The sequence below is a fragment of the Rhineura floridana genome, chromosome 1 (assembly GCF_030035675.1).
Source record: "Rhineura floridana isolate rRhiFlo1 chromosome 1, rRhiFlo1.hap2, whole genome shotgun sequence".
NCBI lineage: Eukaryota > Metazoa > Chordata > Lepidosauria > Squamata > Rhineuridae > Rhineura > Rhineura floridana.
This window is the reverse complement of record NC_084480.1, coordinates 157,732,755-157,747,028: the sequence shown is the minus strand read 5'-3', so window position 1 is coordinate 157,747,028 and position 14,274 is coordinate 157,732,755. Positions and strand designations below refer to the sequence as shown.

General features: G+C 41.8%; 1 protein-coding gene across 2 annotated transcripts in view; it reads left to right on the top strand.

The window, feature by feature from the left end:
* Positions 1 to 446: 446 nt before the first annotated feature.
* Positions 447 to 14,274, top strand: part of TRPC4 (transient receptor potential cation channel subfamily C member 4) — a 270,872-nt gene continuing 257,044 nt past the window's right edge. The window contains exon 1 of one of the 2 annotated variants that reach the window (XM_061639275.1): positions 447 to 1,019. The gene's annotated coding sequence lies outside the window, so the exon portion shown is untranslated. Of the gene's footprint in view, positions 1,020 to 1,055; positions 1,112 to 14,274 lie in introns of those variants that run through there. The other variant, XM_061639293.1, reaches the window with a different exon arrangement.

Below are 14,274 nucleotides of genomic sequence, written 5' to 3'. Positions count from 1 at the left end.
TCCATTATATATATATATATATAGGCCTGGGCTACCCCAGGGGCTAGTTAATTATCGTTTACCACCATTAGCAGCCCTTTACTGTTTGCACCTGTGGTTTGTGTCCCAAAGCATTTTGTCTCCTTGCTATTTTTGGAAGAAAAAAAGGCTAAAAACGTTGTAAGAGAAAAATGATTAAATAATAAGCAAGTCAGTACTAACAATCCCAAACAGCAGATCCTGATGACCTTTCTGTCACCAACATTCAGCTGCCCCAAATATGGAGCCTGCAAGCAGATGGTGATAGGCTGCAAAGTTCCAATGGAGCAGCAGTGAACATACAAAGGTACCTGAGTCAGACCTTTGGAATGGCCTCCAACTAGTAAGTAGTAGCTGTTCAGGATCCTCCAGTGAGGATCTTTACTCCTATCTGAGAGTTCTTTTAAACTGGTGATCGGAAGGATTGAACCACGGATCTCTCCTCCTGACAGCGGCCGCGTTGACTGTCGGCTTGCTGCTACCAGTTGCAAAGGCTGCGCAGGGCGGGGGCTGCAGCATTATCCTTCCAAGTTCCTAGAGGGGGCGCCTCGAGATACATCAGTCCCTCCTTCCCAGGTGCGTGTGTAGGAGAGTGCAAGCACACAGGAGAATCCGCTTTCTCAGGCGACAGGCGTTTTGTGAGAATAGCAAAAGAACCTTTTCCTGGGCAGGAGGAATAGTTGGAGCTCTTTGCCTCTTGGAGCCGGCACGGGATTCCCCCAGCGAATAGAAATTGCGCTGTTCTTTTCCTCGTCTGTTGAGCGGTTAGGAAGCTGCCTCTCTTTCAGGGGAGCCTGAGGAAAGGAAAGGGAAAGGGAGGATTTGAGTTGAGGGTGATCGAAACGGGCTGGGGATTGAGACGACGATCCAGAACGGAGGTGCTGTAGGAGCTGTGTGGGTTCGACTGACTCCCTCCAAGCGAGCGGGATTTGCAGGAGAGAGGCACAGGCTCCGGGAAAATGCAGCTCCCTCGTGGAGGCAGGCTCTTGTTCTCACGCCCGGTAAGTTTGGCTCGCTTGGGAAACTGGGGTGGAATAGAACGTGGAGAGGGGATCGCTTTGCAAATTCTCCATCTCCAGAATAATCCTGCCTGGTACTTAGCATCTTGATAACTTTTTTTTGTAGCCAGAGAAGCAGCAGTCTAAGAGGCTGATGCTTTGGGAAGGGTCTCTCGCTCCCCCCCCCCAGAAAGGGTGTGTGTTTAAAACGCTGCTAATTACGACATATAGCAAACCTGATGCTTCAAGAGACCGACGTAAGCAAAAAAAAAGCAAAGATTTCAGATAATCGGGTCTCTCTCCAGAGGAACTTACAGTCCCCACAAATGAGGAGCTAACGGGAGAAAAGGGCGACAGAGGCAAGGGTGGCTGCGGAGGAATATGAGCAAATACTGTATTATTTGTACTGGGAGCAGGATTTTCAATACCAGACCTCAACCGTGAAACAAAAAGGCATTATAGTGCTCCAGAGTGATGGAGAATGCGGTTCAGTCACTACGGAGTAACTACAGAGCCCCTCACTATCTCAAAATTTAAGGGGGAGAGCTTCCAGTGCAAAGGGTGGTGTGGTGTTTCAACACGGGCTTGAGACCCAATTTTTCTAGAAATTAAGACCTGTCTGGGAGTCTGGGCTTTTCTCTCTTAAAATTTAGTGTATGGTATAAATTTAGTATAAAATTAGTATAGTTCCACTATAGGTAGATTTCATGTTAATTGTTTACTATGTGTAAGGCAGCATCCTGTGGGACAATTGTTGATATCTGGAGACTGGAGGATAATTTGGTTCAAGCAGAATACTTTGTGGGCAGCAGTTTCCAATCCATTGTAATCCAGGGTGGTCTTCTGCATAAAATTCAGCTTGCATTTATTATCTTCAATGGCTACCAAAGGATCACTTTACATATTGTAGCAAAAGATGGGACCTGTGTTGCCCCTTCAAGGTGGCTTCATGATTTCTGTCAAATTATTTCTGTACTTGTGAAAACATGCAAATAAAGATAGGCCTGGGTGCGTCAGCCAATAATCTCTTGTGTTATCGGACATACCAGTGCCTTTTAAATATTACAGAATGGAACATATGAAAGAGGGTTATCATTTGGCTACGTTGTGAGGGATGCATTGCTGCTAGTGAGATCAGATTTTTCAGATGTAGAACTGAGGTTGCAAGACAGTGATTTGTACTGTCAAGAGATAGTTTCATGCATGTATGTGTACATCACTTGATGTAAACATACATGCATCTAGATATCATTGTGAACTGTACTGAAGCCTATTTCTTTCAAATCCCACACAGAACCGATGTGATTGGTATTTTATTGCAATCGAAATAGATTTGCCTCTCACATCTTTTTGCTGGTCATGAGCAGTGATAGTAGCACTGAAGTATGATTATTCCTCTTTGTACAGATCATCAGTCTCAGTATCCATGATATGCTTTTTGATTTTAGCCACAGCATCATCAGACAAATTTGGAGAGATTGATTCATTTTTAACGATTAAGCAGAAGAGATACAATCCTGTTGCGTAGAATTTCAGCTTTTGCTTGTTCTTGTTTATCTATTTTTTGTCTAGACAAGAATGAGGACTAAGAATTTTAAGGTATGGTACAAAATAATTAATCTGAATTGGCTTGTCAAACAATATCTTCATCCAAGAAGGAAAATGGGGACGTACAGTGATTTCTGGACAAGAACTTTGGAAAAGTGAGGGCCAACTGAAAAGTATTGTGCTGTACTGAGATAACAAATAGAGTTTAATCAGAACTACTGCATCACCTGTTGATTTTTTAAACCTATCTGATTGAAAACTTGTTTTATACAATAAATGAGAGAATGAATAAATGGGATCCAAAGCCTTGTGAAACTCACTGGGTGGCTTCTGGCAAACCTTTCTTCCTCAGCCATTTCTACATGATAGTAGTAGATTCATTTGTCTAAACCTGGGCTTGCTCCAGTCATATACATAGGGCTTAAGGAGGGTGTTTTTAAGAGTTGGTGGCTCCCCCTCTCTCCTGTAGCTTATCTCTCTAAAGGCAGTCGCCCAAACTCTCTCCCATCCCCAGTTGCGCTCTGATACCAAAAGTGAGTCTGGCAGTGCCTGGAAGAAGAACTGCAGGGAAGTAAGCCCTGGGAAGAGGGAGGGTTCAGCTACCCCTTTTGGTCTTAAAGGTGGACCTTCACCCCCTCCTATTTATATTTGATTGGGTCAGACCTGGGTTTAAAGAAATGGGTCTAGTACAATCGCAAGCAGTTTGAGCCTACCTTACAAGGGTTATTGTGAATCTAAAGTACTGCTTTGAACCCCTGGAGGAAGGAAGACATATCAATATCAAATCAGATTAGTTAAAAATAAGAGACTCTTCCAAGTTTTCATCCATTTCTCCCAAGGATCTTGTTCCTCTTGTGAACTTTAAAACAGCAGTTAAATTCCCTTTTTTCAGTTCTGAAAAATCAAAGTTGATTGGGATAAACATGTAACTGATCTGGCATAGAATTTTGTAGGGTTCAGTCCTACAGGCCTGGTCGTTTCAAATTTGCTTATTAAACCCAACTGCTACCGAAGTCTGCAAACACAGAGGGAGCAAGAGAAGAGATGAAAGTGAGAGGTTAGTTACGGCAAACAACTGGTGAGAGGAGCAACAGACTGACTTATATGGTCAACCAAGTGACTGGAGGAATTCATCCGTGCATTGTGATCACTTCTGTAAGCTTCTACATGGTCTGGCTAAATTACAGACATCATGAATCTAAAAAGAAATAGATGACACTGCAAACTAGAATAAATCTGGACAAGATTAGTTTCAGAACTATGAACCACAGGCAGCTTTGATTTTTACAGGCCAAAATAAACATTTTATGCCAGATGAGTTATTTGCAACCTAATAATTAATAATGAAAGAAAGAGAAAGTAAAATACAGAGTGCATTGTACAGTATTACATACCACAAAGTAAGAAGAGTGTGACACCCCAGGAAGCCTCCTGGGTTCCCTACAGTATAGATACAACCTAAAAAGTTAGAACTGCCAAGGATCTAATCCCAGTATTTCATCCCTCATCCATGAACTCCCTCCCTATGGCTTGGTCATGTGCAACACATCTGCTTGAGGGGGTCAAATGTGTACTGAAACTAAAGCAGAGACACAACTAGCCTCTTTCATTGGGAAATGGCCAACTTTCCGAACAAAGAGAGTATGGGGGAGCCCACTGGAGGACAGCGTGCCATGGAGCAGTGGGTTGTGGAGGGGGATCACTTTGTGTTGGGGGAGTGGGAGATCTATAGGCGTGTTGCCATCTTTGATCAGCATAAGGTGCAAGTAGCAAGGGCAGACCCAGCTTTCCTGATACTGTAAGGTAATGTACCTCTAATTGTAGTAATTCTAGATGTGTTATTTCTTGCAAAGGGTTGTGTTCCATGTTCCCTCACTCCACTTACCTTAATCTCGATAAATGGCTGATCTTCTGTAACTGGTATGAAGGGTGTACAACTGAAGTGGCCTAAAACCTTTTGGGGGTCCCCATTCTCTGTGGAAATTCTATTCATGCACTCTCTGATAAACGGGGTTTGAAGTGGGACTTCTGAAGCTCCCCTGGGAATAATAGCCAGGCTGGTAAAATTCTAATTCTTGCACCTCTGAGCAAGTAGCATCAGAGAGGCTGATGCCCAAAGGAGGGCAAGTGGAAGCTCATTCATAGTAGTTTGGGTTATGGTGAAACTCACTTGTACTCAGGGTGAGGAAGAGTTTTATGGGTGGGGTTGTTAACTATAGGAATTAAATATGTAAATAGGAGTTAAATTATGTAAAGCAAAATAAATTAGTTGAGTAAGGCTCTCTCCAAATCAATATTTTTTTGGGGGTGGGTGGCTGTGGAAAGTGATTTATCCCAGTAATATACTGGAATGTTGCAATGGTTGACTCTGCATGCCACTAATGGGGTATCCTGAGAGGTGCCATGTTGACTTTCCCTGTTCTAGGGTATTGTTGACTCCTTCACATACAAGAGAATTTCAAAACTTCATGGATGCCATGACTTCACCTATGCAATGTATGGAGATGGAGATGCTGCCAGATTTCTCTCTGCTAGACAGCAATCAGAAGTACAGAGGTCAACCTCTGAGGCCAGGCAGTGGCAACTATAAGGTAGTCTGCATGAAGAGGGCACACTTTTCTTTCCCTACTGCTTGCCTGCGACAGAAGCACTTGGGAAGAGAGTAAGGAATAACCTGCATGCTACTGGAATTATGCTAATGCATGGTTTCCCAGGGAAATTTTTTATCCCCCAGGATCAGTCACTCAATTAAAATTATTGTTTGGAGCTTCAGTGCAAGTAAAAATGAAATTATTTATTACATTTACATCCCGCCCTCTTCCACAAAATGCACAGTTAACTTGATGGATGCTAGTTTAGTTTACTTATTTAAAAGGATTGCATAAGGTCATGGTGTATCAAGGTCTATTAATCATGATGGCTAGAGTGCACATACATGATCAGAAGTAAACCTTCTGAAATCAGATGCTGGGGGCAAGTGGCAGAGGATAGCTGTTGCCTTGGTATTCTGTTTATCAACTCCCTTGAGGGAAGCACCTGGCTGGCGACTGATGCTCTCAGAATGTCAGCCTTGTTGTATCTGGGTCTGATCCAGCAAGGCAGTCTATATTTTTATGGTCATTCACCAGGGGTGTAGTCGTCCAGGGGCTCAAAGAGTATTAGACCCGTTACGTTTTTGGGAACAGGGACCCTATGTCTCCAGCATTGTATGATAGGATAAAGGGGAGTCACTGAGAAGAGCCTTCTGATATGCTTACTTGTCCTTTCCTGCTGATGGGAGCCAATCAGAGTGAAAGGAGGTGAGGCAGCCACTGAGAAGACTCTTGTCAGTAGCTAACACTCTTCCCTTTCATGCTTAGTGGCTCCTGTGGTGTCTGTTGTTGTGGAAGAAGGCATTAACAAAGATCTCATTCTTAACCTAGCATCACACATAAAAAAAGAATGAGCAGGAGCATGTCTGTGACTATCAGGAAGAGGTCCTGCACTTCTGACCACTGCACTATTGTCATTCACTATGCCGTCCAGTCTTACTGATTTATCTCATTTAATTAGAGCATTTCCCCCCATTCTTCATCTGAAAAAGCTTCTTGAGCAGTTTCCACATAAATAAAAAGCTCCCAGGCTTACAATCTGAAAAAGCACAACACAAAAGGAAAAAAAAGGAATGGGGAGGGAGGAAAACAGCAAACTCAAACACTACTTCTTAAAGCTATAGTTCTTATAATAACCAGCGAGAATGGAAACCCTTCATGTAAGCTGATGGATGGTGGCTGCTAGGCAAGGTGCCCAATATGTTTTACTTTATGGAGGACACCTGTGACAGCTATCTCCCAGCCGCCCTGGGCCCTGTGCCATCTGAGAGAAGGGAGTTCCTGTCTAACACAGAGTATACCCAGTCCAGAGCTTGCTGCCACTAGGGAGGGGGAATTTGACAATAAGGCTGTGCCTTATCAGTCAGCCTACTAACAACAACAATAACCTTTCTTGTGTGTCTCTGGAGCCTCTGAAAAATGTTTAAGCGAAAGATGTGCAATGCAAAAAAAAAAAGGCAATGTACAGAAAACCAGTGTATTTCCTTTGAAGCAAAATAAAGTAGATTAAAACACCATCCACTTTCCCTGAACTAAAACAGTCTCTCAATCTACTAGGCTCTCAAAATAATCTTATTCTTTGGTTTTTTTACCCCTCTCCCATTTTACCAAGCTTCTCAAAACAAAGAGTTCTGCCTTGATCTAATCTGCTTCCAGACTGTGCATCTGTAGATATCATTTCTGTTTACCTGCCCTTGCCCCCTGTCAATCACATGCTGTGCCCAGCATGATTCAGTCAGCAGGAAGTACTGGTGCCCAAGTTATAGGAAGTAGTAGTGCTTTTAATTTTCCTGCCTTCAGACAAGAAACATGCCAGCTCACGCATACACAATGGAAGGCCACATTCACACCATACATTTATTCCACTATTATTCCACCTTAAACAGTCATGGCTTCCCCCAAAGAATTCTGGGAAGTGTAGTTTGTGAAGAGTTCTGAGAGTTGTTAGCAGACCCCTATTCCCCCAGAAGAGCACCAGCGGCCAGAGTGGTTTAAGAGTCAGTCTCTCTTCTCAGAGAACTCTGAGAATTGTAGCTGTGTGAGGGGAATAGGGGTCTCCTAACAATTCTCAGCACCCTTAGCCAACTGCAGTTTCCAGGATTCTCTGGGGAAAACCACGACTGTTTAAAGTGGAATAAATGTGTGGTGTAAATGTGGCCTTAGACTTCCCCCTGATCTGAGCCCCCAGAGCAGGTCTTTTGTTTAGCGAGACCAGGACATTTGAGCAAGGTAACCTTATATGCCCCAACAAGAAAGATATGCATCCCCATATAATATACAGCAATCCATATAAAAGCAGAGTACATACAAACAGTCCAGGACAGCAAAGTCCAATTCCTTCACAGCTCTCCTCTGAAGGACTATCAGAGCAATGTCTTCTGCTTGAAGCGCTGTCTAGTCCAAGTCAAGTTTAAAGATAAAGAACCATAAGAAAGGAGAGCATAAGAAAGGGACCATAAAGTTACTATTCAACATTTAGCACCAGGGCAGCACTGAGCAGTCACATGTCATAGTCTTCCCTGTTATATTAAGATGTATTTCATTTCTGTTTAAATTGTAGTAGTCTTTCTAAATTTGCATCTACGTATATAAACAAAACACATGCAATTTTTATACAAATCTGCATTTTTTTGTGATGCATAAGTGGCATCTAGTGGCACTGAGAAAAACAGAAAAAAACAAAGACAGCTGATCTCTCAGAGCCAATAAAAATACCCCTGTTTTTATTCTAAGGACCTAAAAAGAGCGCTGTTGAATTGGACCAAAGGCACAGCATCCTGTTCTCACAGTAGGAACCAAATGCCTTTGGAAAGCCCACAAGCAGGGCCTCAGTACAACAGCATTCTCCCCATTTATGATTCCCAGCAAATGGTATTCAGAGGCATACAGCCTTTGACAGTAGAGGTAGACAATGGCTAGCAGAGATTGATAGCCTTGGCCTTCAAGACTTTGTCTAATTCTTTTTTAATGCCATCCAAGTTGGTGGCCATTACTACATTTTGTGGTATTAATTTCCATAGTTTAAGTACACGCCATGTATGGATGAATTTATTTATTTAAAGTATTTCTGTCCCGCCCTTCTACCCTGTAATAGGGCACTCAGGGCAGCTTACAAAAATAAAATCAAACACGTACATAATAAAATTGTAAACAATAAAATCACAAAACATTAAAATAAATTAAAATAAATAAAACACACACACACACACACACACATATATAGGGAGTAGTACTAAAGGGGACTACAAGGGTAAAATTTAACGTAGAAGGCATAACATCATAAAATCAGTGTCAGGCTCTACCTTCAGTCCCTCCTAAAGGCTCTCCGGAACAAGATCGTTTTCAGAAGTCTCCAGAAAACGATCGGGAAGGGAGCAGAGCGGACTTCTTGGGGTAGGGTGTTCCAAAGCTTGGGAGCCACAGCTGAAAAAGCTCTCTCCTGCATTCCTGTCAGTCTAACTTTTTTCACTCCAGGCACGCAGAGGAGACCAGAGAGAGATGATCTTAAATCCCGGGCAGGTACATATGGGCGTAAATCCCGGGCAGGTACATTGGTCCAAGGCCGATCTGTCAGTTTTGGTTCTCTTAATTTCTTATTTTTCCCAATCTTAAATTCATTTTTCCACATATCTGCAGCAATTTGCAAATTTCTTTTTTTGAAAAATTCTCTTGAAAATTCTCCAGCATTTTAGTGTGAATTTCTCCCATTAAACACTTTTGTAGGCAATATTAACGTACACATTTTTGCAAGCAATTTCTCAGCATAATGCCATTTTTGTATGTTATTTTCACTTGTATATTCATATTTATGCACACTGTCCACTAACACATACATTTTTGTAAACATTGGTTGTTGTATCGTCAAATGCTAGCCCTTGCCAAGCACAGGGCAAAGTTAGTTCTGAATTTCAAAAGGACAGTGGATGCTGGTGGTGGTGAAGAGGTTAAATAGTTTATTAGAGCAAGTTGTTTACATCAAACTTTCATTGGCAAACAGTAAAACACTAAAACGACACTAACAGCTAGCAGGTCTCTGCCTCTCTCCCCCCCGCCTGTCTTTGCTCTTACGTCTGCTGGCTGGAAGCCCCACAGACAGCACAGCAATGATTCTTGTCTGGGAGGGGTAACAGCTCTTGAGTGATGTTCTCTTGATGGTGCTTCGAAGCTGTGTCAGCCTCCATGAGGCTTAATCTCCCCAATCTAAGGGTCCCTATTAATACCTGAAATACCCTCTCGGAGGGGGCACCCTATACCTATGAGATTATTATCTTCCCATCATCTAGATTGCTGGTTTCCCCCTCAGGTGATGTTTGTTGAACTCTCCTTCTGCCTGAGAATGCAGCTGCACCCCCAATTTAATAGCTTGTTTTGACTATCAAGTGCTTTGTTGATATAAGCAAAGAGAGAACATTCGTAAGCTAACTAGCTCACTGTCCCTTCAAAGCTTGAGAAAGTTACAAATAAGCCCACCTGGGAAGCAAAAGTGTGGGACAAGCTGAATTGTTTTGATTAACTGAATAACTTTTTCCAAATGCTGTTTCACAGACAGAACGAAGCATTTCAACAGAGAGACTGCATTTTGAACTCTCCAGATTCTAATGCATTACAGTTACGGTATACCAAGCAATAAGCACCCCAATACATCAATCAGGGGTATGAAGCATGAATTATGGGACAGAGGCCATTCACATGCCATTTCTAATCTCTTTGATTGTACATCTACATTTCCTTTGGTGATTGGCAATACAATTGGCGAACTGCATTGCAAAATTCAAATAAATGCAACTTTTGAAGGATGTCTGTGTTTTGTTCCTCAAATTGTTTTGCAAAGTGCAAATTTGATAGATTCACCTTGAAATGCAAACTGAATTGAATTTCTCATCCATCCTTAGTGCCGTATGAAGAAGTACTTTCTTTTGTTTGTCCTTAATCTTCCGTCATCCAGGTTTGTTGGATGTTCCCAGGTTCTAGTATTATGAGAGAGAAACTTTTCTGCATCTTAATTCTCCATACCATGCATAATTTTATACACCTATTTTGTCTCACCCCCTTACCTGCCTTATCTCTAAACTGAATCAGCTGCTGCACACTGGCTCATCATTTACATTGAGCTATGCACCATGACCCCAAAGTCTTGTTCCTGGTTAGTCATTACTAGTTCAAACCCCATTAGACAGGGCTGGCTTTAGGGGTGGGTAAACTGGGCAGTTGCCCAGGGTGCCAGCCTGATCTGAGGGAGTCAACAAGTTGAGCTCAGCAGCTGTTTTTTTTTTTAATGCACTCTGCAGTGAACTAGGGTGGCAAAAAGCCAGTGTTTGTAACCTTTTTTTTTTGAAAGTTCTACAGGTTGTTTCGGTACTAAGTACAAAAATGATCTTCCTTCAGTTAGCTTTAAAGAATGTTTCTTTATCAATTTTTGCTTTGATGCCATTTACACTAGGAAAAAATCAGTGGAACACTGCTTTACTTTGAGGCAACGTTACTGAGCACTTAGCACTTCAAATACTATAAACAGTATAAGCACTAAATAAATAATAATATATATATATAGAAAATGCAGGGCCTCATGCTGTCATGCCATCACAGCCTGGCAGGAGTAGGGAGCAGTGGCAAAGACTGGTGAGCGAACCTGGGTGGCTGAGGCCTAGAACTTAGCCTTGGTGGGTGGGTGGGAGGCTGGCATTGGTGGCCCATAGGGGGCATGAGGGAGCTTTAAGGGGTGAAAGGGCTTGGTGAGGTCCAAGGGGGGAAGGGAGGGAGCTTAGCAGTTGTAGGGGGTGAAAGGGGAAGGTCTAGGGAATTACCATGGGGGGAATTGGATTGGTGAGGGGTGGGGGGATTTTCTTGATGTTTAATATTTTTATTATTTTATGTATTTTACCAATAAAAATATTAATAAAATAAAATAAAGATGTAAGAGGTCAGCTGGATACCTTTTTATTTATAACTTTACTAATTTTAAAGATAAAAATGTCTGTTCTAAAATATAGAATGCTTATCAAAAGATAAGAACTGCTATGAAACAAAAAATATTAAAAGTAAACCCTGTGATAGTTCTGCTGTGTTGCATGATGCACTGCCACTGATCAGAACACAGCTTTTGGCTTGTGCAAAGTGTAGCACAATGGCTGAGAAATCAAGATTTTGAGCAATGCTGTTCTCAATGGACAGGATAGCATGTGATATGAGCCTCTCATCTGCCATGGTAAATCGTATGTACGTTTTGCTGAGCTTCAATTTTGAGAAGCTACGTTCTCCACTAGGTACCCAGACATTTGGGAAGGCATAAGTCATTTTGATATCATGGATGTACTGCAGGGCATCTTCTGGTGAGTTTTTTTCTAGGAGAAAGAATGTGTTGGAGATGGCCCAACTCAACACAAAGATCTGCACTGTTGATGTTGGAGTGGTTGCTGTCAGTGAGGGCTCTGTGGTAAGCGTCTCTTTTGGTAGCTTTAGAAGGTTGGTTGTACAAGAACCCCCCTGTATTCCTGTGAGATTCAAGCTGCTCAAATTGCTTTTCAATTGAAACACAAGTAGTGTCAACAAGAGTGTAGAAGAACTCCAATCTGAAGATTTCTTCTGGACTATTGCACTCATTGTGAATCTGACCCTCATAGTCAAATTGCCTCCTCTTGTGGCACTTTCATGGGGGCTTCTTGAAAGTAGCATCAGTATCAGCAAGCTCTTTTTCTGTGATGACTACCTCTGCAGTTACCTGTTGTTACTGTATGATGACAATGAACTCCACACATTTCTTCATAAGGGAGATACAGTTACAATGTCTGTTGTAAGGCATTGCATAAGCTTATTGCAAGACTCATGTGGAACAGAATTATACTACAATTGATATCAAGAACTTAAAAGTCCATCAATTAAGAAATGGAGACCAGTGTTCAATTACTAGATTATTACTTTCTCCTCATCTTCTCCGAACCAGATTTGTTAATTTATCCATTGCAGCTATATCTAAACATTTAAATTTCCAGCCCCAAGGCAGGATTAATGTCACTGGAGGCCCTGGGGCAGTTCCCAAAATACGCTTCCCTTGTCCCCAAAGGAACACATGAAATAAGGTACCGCAAAATAAATCTCGTGGTGTCTTAAAGATAGTTGCATAAGCTTTCATAGGCTACAAATAATATTGTGAGTGTGTGCAGTTTCACAACTCTCAACAAAATACAAAAATAACTTTGCCATCCTTGATAAAGAAAAAGAAAATATTCTGGGCATGAGCAATTTTACATTTTAAATTCAGCTCATAATTGGTTTCACCCACTTCCTGCCTTGGGCAAACTGCTCTCTGCCTAACCTACCTCACGTGGCTGTTGTGAAGATATAGGAGGCATCAAATGGCTGCAAAAGGGAAATTAATGCTTTTATCATAGGCATCCACTCATCCCTACAAATTATGACATCTCCAAGGCTTCAACCAATGTTAATCTGCCCTGAATAAGGCTTGTTTTTTAGATGCATAAATCCCACTTGTGTTTCGTTGGGCTTAGTCCCAGGTTAGTGTGCATAAGAGATTTATTCCTAAAAGGAGTTATGCTAGGCTTGTAGCCATTAGAGGTGGAGAACTGTGGAAAACAGAGTGATCTGCTGTCATTTCTTTTTTCCTTTTACTGTTATAGGAAAAATAGTAAGGAAAAGCATACAGTCAGTATTTTTCCTAAGTGTTCAGATTAAAAAAAACCAAAACCTGCTCCCACTTTCCAGTGCTCTGCTCCAGCAACAGGACCACTGTGATAACAGGATTAAAGAAATTTTATTAATAATAATTTAGATGTGTTACAATTATTTGTTTTTATGTCTGTCAGGGATTTCTGATTCCTTAAACAGGCTTCTGTAACCCTTTCGCTGCCACCAATTCACACAGAATACTTCTTTAAACCCTCCTATTAGCGTGTATGGGAGGTGTGAGATGACACTACCACTGAGAGACAGTATAAATTTTGAACTATGTTGTAAGTTTATTAAAGGAATGTTATTTACAAAAGGGAGTAGGGTTACTTATTTTGGGACTTTATAGGTGCTTGCTGACAGGTTCTAAAGTGTCCAGAGACACCATTGCCAATACCAGCCTCTAAGTGGCTCCCACAGGCCAATTTCCTTAAACCTCAGCCAATTACTCCCACAACCCAGTCCAGCTACTGGGGCCACTCTGCTTCTTTGCCCCAAAGCTCCTGGCAGTTGGACAGTTTAGCCAGTGTGGTACCCCAACTAGTGTCCCTTCTGGCAAGACTTTTCTTCAGGGTCCAACTGTCCTTTCTAATTGCTACAATGACAGTGTAAGTCGATCCTGACTTACAGCGACCCTGTGATTAACTGCTAACTGTCAGTTAATTCCCTACTGCCTGGAACTTTCAGCCAATCCGAAAGAATTTACCTGATTAGCCCCTTAGAGTCTTAAAGCAATCACGTCTCTCTTCTCTCTGTCACCAAGCAACCACTGGCGAGCAGGCTTGCAACAATGTACCTAAACATACCCTCATGGCAGTCACAGAGGCTGCGGCATTTCTTTAAACAAACAGACACATAAATACCATTTCTTCACAGCCCATCATTTAAAAAAAAATAAATAAACACAGCAGGTTGCCTATATTTAAATTCTGTTTGTTTTGCATTGATAACTTGCCCCCTCACCACCATATTTTCTACCATTTCCCCACAAGAAACCCAAAGCTACAATCCTATTCCCACTTACATGGGAATAAGCTCAATAAAACATGAAGACTTACTTCTGAGTAGACAGGTATACTTATACTGAAAGTTAACTATACAATTAACTTTATGAGTGCCTAGACTTCAGCTCCTGCATAACAGGAGACATGTCTAAGCCTCTTTGCAAAGTTTGCAAATGCCTGTTTTTTGGGGGGTTCTTTAACATCCACCCATAGTTCCTGTGTAGAAGTATTTGCAGAAAATAACTTCTAGGTCCTAGGACATATTTCATCTCAGATGGACCCACCACAGAAAGATGCATCCTGGTTGCTGGGAAGAAAGCAAAAGCAATAGGAGACAAGGAGAAATCTAGGAGATCTTTAGAACTACGGGGAGAAAATGAGACCAAAGTGAAGTAAATAAAAGGGGGAACAGCAGATCTTTAGGACCCCCAG